Genomic DNA, 10,032 nt, shown 5'->3' with positions numbered 1-10,032 from the left:
CAAATACTTGGAAACAATAAAGTTAGCATAATCAGCATACCAAGGACTGTCTCGCGAACTCACCTTTATTGCAGCCAATTGTTCATTTGGAAAACTATCATTAACAGGAACAGGATCATAAGCAATATTTTCCAATCTAGATAAATTATCAGCAACAGGATTATCAGCACCTTTCCTATCTACAATATGTAAATCAAATTCTTGCAACAGAAGTACCCATCTAATAAGCCTAGGCTTAGCATCTTTCTTTTGCATAAGGTATCTGATTGCAGCATGATCAGTATGAATAGTAACTTTTGAATCAACAATATAAGATCTAAACTTATCACAAGCAAAGACTACAGCTAACAATTCCTTTTCAGTAGTAGCATAATTTCTTTGAGCAGCATCAAGAGTTTTACTAGCATAATGAATAACATTCAGTTTTTTATTTACCCGCTGTCCAAGAACAGCGCCTACAGCAAAATCACTAGCATCACACATAATTTCAAATGGTAAATTCCAATCAGGAGGTTCAACTATAGGAGCAGTTGTTAAGGCTTTCTTAAGAGTTTCAAAAGCTTCCTTACAATCGTCATCAAAAACAAAAGGTACATCTTTTTGAAGAAGATTAGTAAGAGGCTTTGAAATCTTGGAGAAATCTTTAATAAACCTCCTATAAAACCCAGCATGACCAAGAACACTACGAATACCTTTAACATCCCTAGGATAGGGCATCTTCTCAATTGCTTCAACTTTAGCTCTATCAACTTCAATACCTCTCTCGGAAATTTTATGTCCCAATACAATTCCTTCATTAACCATAAAGTGGCATTTCTCCCAATTAAGAACAAGGTTAGTTTCTTCACATCTCTGCAAAACTTTATCGAGGTTCCGCAAGCAATTATCAAAAGAATTCCCATAGACAGAAAAATCATCCATGAATACCTCTACAATACTTTCGCAAAAACCATGAAAAATAGCAGACATGCATCTTTGAAAAGTAGCAGGAGCATTACACAAACCAAAAGGCATACGTCTATAAGCATAAGTTCCATAGGGACAAGTGAAAGTGGTTTTCTCTTGATCTTTAGTTTTAACAGCAATCTGTGAAAACCCAGAATAGCCATCAAGAAAACAAAAATGAGTATTTTTAGATAACCTTTCTAACATTTGATCAATAAAAGGCAAAGGGTAATGATCTTTCTTAGTAACCTTATTAACTTTTTGATAATCAATGCACATTCTATATCCTACAACCACTCTTTGAGGTATGAGCTCATCATTATCATTAGGCACAACAGTCATTCCTCCTTTCTTAGGAACACAATGCACAGGACTAACCCATCTACTATCAGCAATAGGATATATAATACCAGCTTCAAGAAGTCGTAATACCTCATTTCTTACCACATCCTTCATTTTGGGAATTAGACGACGCTGAGGTTCAACAACAGGCTTCGCATCATCTTCCATATTGATGGCGTGTTGGCAAATAGAGGGAGAAATCCCCTTCAAATCATCAAGAGTGTAGCCAATAGCGCCTCGGTGTTTCTTCAATATTTCCAATAGCCTTTCTTCTTCAAACTCTGTAAGCTTAGAACTAATAATAACAGGATATATTTTCTTATCATCAATATGAGCATATTTAAGATTATCAGGCAATGGTTTTAAATCAAAGACAGGATCTTCCTTTGGTGGCGGTGTTGTACCCAGATCTTCCACCGGTAAATCATGCTTAAGAATAGGTTGGCGAAGAAAAATTTCCTCAAGCTCATCTCTTTCTTTCCTGAAAACATCACTCTCGCTATTCTCCAAATGTTGCTGCAAAGGATTATTAGGAACAAGAACAATAGATGCACACTGTTCCATTTTAAAATCATTATTAGGCAAATCAGCTTTATAAGGAGTTTTGGTAAATTTGGAGAAGTTAAACTCATAAGATTCACCAGCAAATTTAGTCAAAATTTTCTCTTTCTTGCAATCTATAATAGCTCCACAAGTATTTAGAAAAGGTCTACCAAAAATAATAGGACAATAACCACTAGCAGCAGAACCAAGTACCAAAAAGTCAGCAGGATATTTAATCTTACCACATAGAACTTCCACATCTCGGACAATTCCAATTGGAGAGATAGTTTCTCTATTAGCCAGCTGAATAACCACATCAATATCTTCAAGTTCACAAGAACCAATTTCGTGCATAATCTCCGTGTAGAGCTCATAAGGAATAGCACTAATACTTGCACCAATATCACATAAACCATAATAACAATGATCACCAATTCTAACAGATAGCATAGGAACACTAGCTTTCCTAGACTTATTAGGATGTGAAACAATATTAGAAGCATCTTCACAGAAAATAATATGACCTTCCTCCAAATTTTCAGTCACAAGATCTTTAACTATTGCAACAGCAGGTTCAACTTTTATTTGTTCTTCAGGTTCTAAAGGTTTCTTTTCACTTTTATGAACCACACTATTTATAATAGAGTACTCCTTCATTTTAGCAGGGAAAGGAGTTTTTTCAATATAAGCTTCAGGAATAACATGATCAACAGTTTCAACTACAACGCATTTATTAATAGATGAATCAATTTTATCTTTATACGGTTCATGATACTTATCAAAATTCTTCTTAGGCAATTCATAATGAGAGGCAAAAGCTTTATAAAGATTTGCAGCAACTTGAGAATCAAGACCATAAGTAGCACTCATATTACGAAATTTATCAGTATCCATAAAAGCTTCAATGCATTTATAATCATAATTTATACCTGATTCTCTACCTTTGTCGATCTCCCATCCTTCAGTATTTTCCTGGATCCGATTAAGAAGGTCCCTTTTAAACTCTTCCTTATTACGCGTGAATGATCCAGAACAAGAAGTATCCAGCAAGGTCTTGTCTTCAAAAGAAAGTCTTGCATAGAAATTATCAATAATAACATTACCAGGAAGCTCATGAATGGGGCATTTGAGCATTAAAGACTTCAATCTCCCCCAAGCTTGGGCAATACTCTCTCCATCATGAGGCCAAAAATTATATATGCGATTCCGATCCTTGTGAATTTCACTTGGAGGATAGAACTTAGAATAAAACCGGGGCACAATATCATTCCATTCAAGAGAATCCCCATTATCCAGTAATTTATACCAATGCGCCGCTTTACTGCATAATGATATAGAGAATAGTTTCTTCCTCACTTCATCCATAGCAATACCTGCACACTTGAATAAACCGCATAATTCATGTAAGAACAGTAAATGATCTCCAGGGTGGATAGTTCCATCCCCTGTATAACGGTTATCCACTACACGTTGAATAATTTTCATAGGTATTTTGTATGGTATCTCTTCTTTACCTGGCGCCTCATCCACTACCTTTGCAGTAGTAGCGGATTTTCCAAATAAACATTCGAGAAAAGATCTCTCCATAATGAATTATGGCAGCAGGCAGAAATAAAATCAGCACAAACAGTAGATATTTCCCTTACCAATTCCACTTACCAATAGCGCTTCACTCCCCGGCAACGGCGCCAGAAAATAGTCTTGATGACCCACAAGTATAGGTGGTGTATCGTAGTATTTTCGATAAGTAAGAATGTCGATCCCAACGAGGAGCGGAAGGTGTTGACAAGCAGTTTCGATGAAGGATTCCCTGTAAATGCTCACAGACAAGTATTCAGGGGTTTTTGATTTAACAGTTGAATAAAGTACGAGTAAGTAAAGTGCGAGAGTAACAATTGCAGCGAGTGGCCCAATCCTTTTTAGCACAAAGGACAAGCCGGTTTGTTTACTTATAATGACCAAACGTTCTCGAGGACACACGGGATTTTAGTCTAGTGCTTTCGCTACATACGGCTAAATAATCTTCATTGTTATGATAAGTGTTGTGTGGGTGAACCTATGCTAATGTACCGCCCTTCCTAGGACTAATACATACTTGTGATTATACCCCTTGCAAGCATCCGCAACTACAAGAAAGTAATTAAGAATAAATCTAACCACAGCCTTAAACTCTGAGATCCTGCTATCCCTCCTGCATCGATATACCAATGGGGGTTTAGGTTTCTGTCACTCCGGCAACCCCGCAATTGGCAAACGAGTACAAGATGCATTCCCCTAGGCCCATAGAGGTGAAGTGTCATGTAGTCGACGTTCACATGACACCACTAGAAGAATAACACCACAACTTAAATATCATAACATTGAATATTACTCAACCATAGTTCACTACTAGCATTTAGACTTCACCCATGTCCTCAAGAACTAAACGAACTACTCACGAGACATCATATGGAACATGATCAGAGGTGATATGATGATGAATAACAATCTGAACATAAACCTTGGTCCAATGGTTTCACTCAATAGCATCAACAACAAGTAGAAATCGATACCGGGAGAGTTTCCCCTATCAAACAATCAAGATCAAACCCAAATTGCTATGGCGGTGACGATGTCCAGCGGTGGAGACGGCGGTGATGATGGTGGAGATGATGATGATGGTGATGGAGATGATGTCCAGCTCGATGACGGTGACGATGGCGTCGATTTCCCCCTCCCGGAGGGAATTTCCCCGGCGGATCTCAGCCCGCCGGAGAGCTCTTTTCTCTCTGGTGCTCTCCGCCCCGCAGAGGCGGCTGTAACTCTCCGTGAGGTATCCTCTGTGGCTTAGGTCTTCGGGACGAAGGGTTTCGCGAAGAAAAGGAGGCGAAAGGGGCTGTGGGGCCCCCACACCACAAGGTGGCGCGGCCAGGCCATGGGCCGCGCCGGCCTGTGGTCTGGCCCCACCTTGGGCCTTCTCAGCTCCTCCTTCTGGCTTCCTTCGTCATCTTGAAAAATAGGATTTTTGGTATAATTTCCTTCCACAGTTGATCTTCCGAAATATTGCGTTCTGACGGTGCTTTTTCCAGCAGAATCCTGACTCCGGTGCTTGATCCTCCAATAATGATGAAACATGCAAAATAGATGAAATAACATAAGTATTGTGTCCAAATATGAAATATATCAATGAATAACAGCAAATTATGATACAAAATAGTGATGCAAATTGGACGTATCACATACTTAATGCAATTGTCTGTTGTTTGCAACTTAATACTGGAGGGGGTTCGGATGATAACCTGAAGGTGGACTTTTTAGGCATAGATGCATGCTGGATAGCGGTCTATGTACTTTGTCGTAATGCCCAATTGAATCTCACACTACTCATCATAACATGTATGTGCATGGTCATGCCCTCTTTATTTATCAATTGCCCAACTGTAATTTGTTCACCCAACATGCTATTTATCTTATGGGAGAGACACCTCTAGTGAACTGTGGACCCAGGTCCATTCTTTTACATCGAATACAATCTACTGCAATACTCGTTCTACTATTTTCTGCAAACATCATCATCCACACTATACATCTAATCCTTTGTTACAGCAAGCCGGTGAGATTGACAACCTCACTGTCACGTTGGGGCAAAGTAATTTGGTTGTGTTGTGCAGGTTCCACGTTGGCGCCGGAATCCCTGGTGTTACGCCGCACTACACTCCGCCGCCATCAACCTTCAACGTGCTTCTTGGCTCCTACTGGTTCGATAAACCTTGGTTTCTTACTGAGGGAAACTTACTGCTGTACGCATCACACCTTCCTCTTGGGATTCCCAACGGTCGCGTGTTGAACGGAAAGACACACGTCAACTACGCGCAGCATCGCTTCATCCCGCCATCCCGCAAGATGCAAAGTACACTAACCAAAAACAACAAGAGCATCAACGCCCACAAAACCATTGTGTTCTACTCGTGCAACAGATCTATGCATAGACACGGCTCTGATACCACGGATGGGTTCGTTGCATAGAAAACAAAAAATTCTACCGTGAACAAGAACAAATCCAAGATCCAATCTAAGAAAAGCCAAGATCTAATCTATGAAGATCGAAGCAACGATATGTATGTGAGACTAACCCTCGAAGATTTCCAAAGCCTACGAGATTAGATCTCGTTGTTGATGTAGTTGATCATCCAGTGCTGCAATCCGGCAGCACTTCCGTACTCGGTCGTGCGTACGGTGTCGATGAAGCCCGTCCTCTCCCCGTTCCAGCAGGCAGCGGAGGTGTGGTAGATCCCCTCGGAATCCCAGCAGCACGACGGCGTGGTGGTGGTGGTGGAGGAGAAAAGCTGCAGGGCTTCGCCAAGCCGGAGCAGTTCTATGGAGGAGAGAGGGGGGCGGCCAGAGCTGGGTCTGGAAGGGGTGGTGCGCCCCCTGCCCCCTCCCCTCTTTATATAGAGGGGGAGGTCAGTTGGGGTGGCCCCAAGCCCATCTAGGGCTTGGCCGGCGGCCAAAAGGGGGAGAGGGAGTTTTCTTCCCCCCCCCCCCCAAGTTGACCCCCCCCTAGGGTTTTGGGGAAACCCTAGGGTTTGGCCGGCTGGGCCTTGGGGGCATGTTCCCCTGGACCATTAGGCTAGGGACCATCCCCTCGGCCCATGCTAGGCCTCCTAAGGTCGTGGGCCCACTGGTGGGACCCCCGAAACCTTCTAAAACCTTCCCGGTCTTTCACCGGAAAAATCCCAAACTTTTCCGAAACCTAGAAATTAACTTCCCTTATATGAATCTTATTCTCCGGACCATTCCGGACCTCCTCGTGATGTCCTGGATCCCATCCGAGACTCCGAACAAACTTCGGTCTCCATCTCATATTCTGAATCTACTTATGCGACATCGAACCTTAAGCGAGTCACCCTATGGTTCATGAATTATGCAGACATGGTCGAGACTCCTCTCCGACCAATAACCAATAGAGGGATCCGGAGATCCATAATGGCTCTCACATATTCAACGATAACTTAGTGATCGATTGAACCATTTACATACGATACCGATTCCCTTTGTCACGCGATACTTTACTTGTCCGAGGTCCGATCATCGGTATCTCCATACCTTGTTCAACCTCATTACCGACAAGTACTCTTTACTCGTTACCGTGGTATGTCATCTCTTGTGATCTAATCACATGCTTGCAAGCTAATCAGACGACATTCCACCGAGAGGGCCCAGAGTATATCTATCCGTCATCGGGATGGACAAATCCCACTGTTGATCCATATGCCTCAACTCACACTTTCCGAAAACTTAATCCCATCTTTATAACCACCCATTTACGCAATGGCGTTTGATGTAATCAAAGTACCCTTCCGGTGTAAGTGATTTACATGATCTCATGGTCGAAGGACTAGGTAACTATGTATCGAAAGCTTATATCAAGTTGAACTTAATGACTTGATCTCATGCTACGCTTATTTGGGTGTATGTCCATTATATCATTCACCCAATGACATAACCTTGTTATTAACAACATCCAATGTTCATGATCACGAAACCATGATCATCTATTAATCAACAAGCTAGATATACAAGAGACTTACTAGGGACTCCTTGTTGTTTACATAACACACATGTATCAATGTTTCGGTTAATACAATTATAGCATGGGATGTAAACATTTATCATGAACACAAAGATATAACAATAACTAATTTATTATTGCCTCTTGGACATATCTCCAACAATAAGTGTTGATGAGCCGAGTTCACATCCCAATTTAAACTTGCTAGTTTTTTTCTTTCCTAAAGTTGTGCTTATAGGTTTGAACAGTCTTGTGACATGATTGATATACGTAGTGTCGTGATATTCTTTTCTTATGATTTTTTTATGTCTTTTAGCGCTTTCAAGCAGAATTGGGGAGTATCAGGAGCTAGTAGTAGCAGTTCAAGCTTAGAAGTACAGGATACACTTTCATGGTAGCACGGGATAGCACGGTACCTACCAGACTCAAACAATATACTTCCATTTTCTTTCTTTCAAAATGGGGAGCCTAGCCCCAAGAATAACATGAAAACTCCTTTCTCTATCACTTTGTTAGACCCAATCACATCTGGTAGTTATGTGCTTTAATCATGTAGCCCCATAACCACTGAAGGCCATAAACATATTCTTGGATACTCGAGCGCCAAGTAACCAGTATGAACCATTCTAATAGACTGATCATAGACTTGGTAGTCCAGTCTCCGCATCCTTGCAAATGTAGAGAGTCACGGGAGGGAAAATGCATCAATGCTCATTGTGTGCCAAGCACTCCATACATCCAAGAAAACAATAATTTAAAAAAGGTTAAACAAATCTGAATCCTTTAGGGAACAAGAAATGATCAAGTATTGTAGTTGTATAAAAATATTTCATGTGGGAATTATTATTATTGTATCCTTGGTAAAAAAGACAAAATCGAAAATCCCCACGTCCATGTACTATTCACGCTAGATTCATCATAAAAATTTGTCTTTTTTCCCACAATACCATGGGAATCATTTTGAACCCAAACAATTTTATACGAGTATAATACTTGGTCTTTTTTATGTTTCTTGGAGGATTCAGATTTTTTTCAATTTTTGAAATTACTACAAATTTCGGGGTATATGGGGTCTAAAAATTCACGTCCGGGAGGGACATATATCCATGCTCGACCATGGGTGCCAAACACCCCATACATTCAAATAAAAACAGTAATTTAAAAAAAGGTTAACAAAATCTGAATCTTTTGGGAACAAAAAAGATCAAGTATTGTACTTGTTATAATACTAGAGGAATACCCGGCGCGTTGCGGCGGAAACCTCTGAAGAAAAATTATTGGATATACGAAAAGTTGAATATGCTGAAATCAAATTTTGGGACATTGTGTTATTTCGAGAGAATACATTTGACATGGAACAATGTAAGTTCAGAGAAAATATTAGCTGACCTTGACGTTTAAAATTCCACTATTATCGTGGGAACCTTGTAACAGGTTGTAATTTCTAGTATATAAATAAATATTGTACCTTACTCTATGCTTGGCATACCTGAAAGGGTTTAGATATATAGGTGCATGTTATAATCTGTTTTTAGAAAATATCTCTAAGAGATCACAAATCGTTCCCGACTTTTGTGAGAACATGTTAAAAAATACTGCATCCCAACACCTTTCGATCTGGCATTCAAGACCAGTAGATTACTTGCATGATTCTGATCAATTTTGGTATTTATATCAAATGGTTGATAGCTAACAAAATGTTGTACTAAAGTAGGGATTGCTTGGTTCGGTCCAAACCTGAATGTCACATGTGGTGAACATGTTCGACTACGCATTTCCCTGTAATAGTGGTTGCTTCTCCTAATCCGAAGCTAAATAGAAAAATCACAGGGAAGTTGATGCGAACCTGGAAAAAGCTGGAAGAAAAACAATAAATCAATAAAATATCCACGCAATAACAATGGCAGATTCATATGTGCGTGATAAAGTTGGGAAACAAATAAACCATAGGATTCCTCCATATAATCCTGAAAAATATACTTACTTGTTGAACTTACCTCATACAATTTTATGCAAACAAAAGAAAAATTGGTAGTACATTGGTGAAAAACATGTGGATGGAGAGAGAGACCAAAATTATATGTCCTTGATAAAACGGGTAAAGCTGTGGCAAAGCTTTGCGTTAGGCACATACCATCAAAGAAATTGTGCAGCAGTGTACGGATCCTTACACGGTAGTAGGCGACTAGCGATTTGGATGAGGATGTCAAGGTGCAGATCGAGCAAAGAGGTTAGATGATGTTTTATGTATTCACCTGCATGGAAGATGGCTAAAATCTTCAGCACTACAGGAGGAGACGGTGGGTTGGTTGAATAATCATGAAACAGTGCATATTGCAAAAGACTTGGTGCTGACAATTAAGGCCGTTAAGAACAGGAAACGCTTGGCTGGATCTGAGCCACACATCAACAAAAATAAGTTGTGGGTTGCATGAATGGTACAATTAATTAATGACCACGGGATTAAATACCACTTAGATGTAGTAATGCATGTTGGACCGTGGAAAAACCCTCCATGTGTAGATTAGACGGTTGGTGTTGCACCAAGCTAGCAAATCTAATGGCTAAAACAATTTTGATGATGTGGCTAGGCTGCATGTTAAGATAGACAAATTAAATGATCTCTTAGTGGGGTTTTGCTTTATGAGAGA

The sequence above is a fragment of the Lolium perenne genome, chromosome 1, assembly GCF_019359855.2.
Source record: "Lolium perenne isolate Kyuss_39 chromosome 1, Kyuss_2.0, whole genome shotgun sequence".
NCBI lineage: Eukaryota > Viridiplantae > Streptophyta > Magnoliopsida > Poales > Poaceae > Lolium > Lolium perenne.
This window is presented reverse-complemented; position numbering follows the sequence as displayed.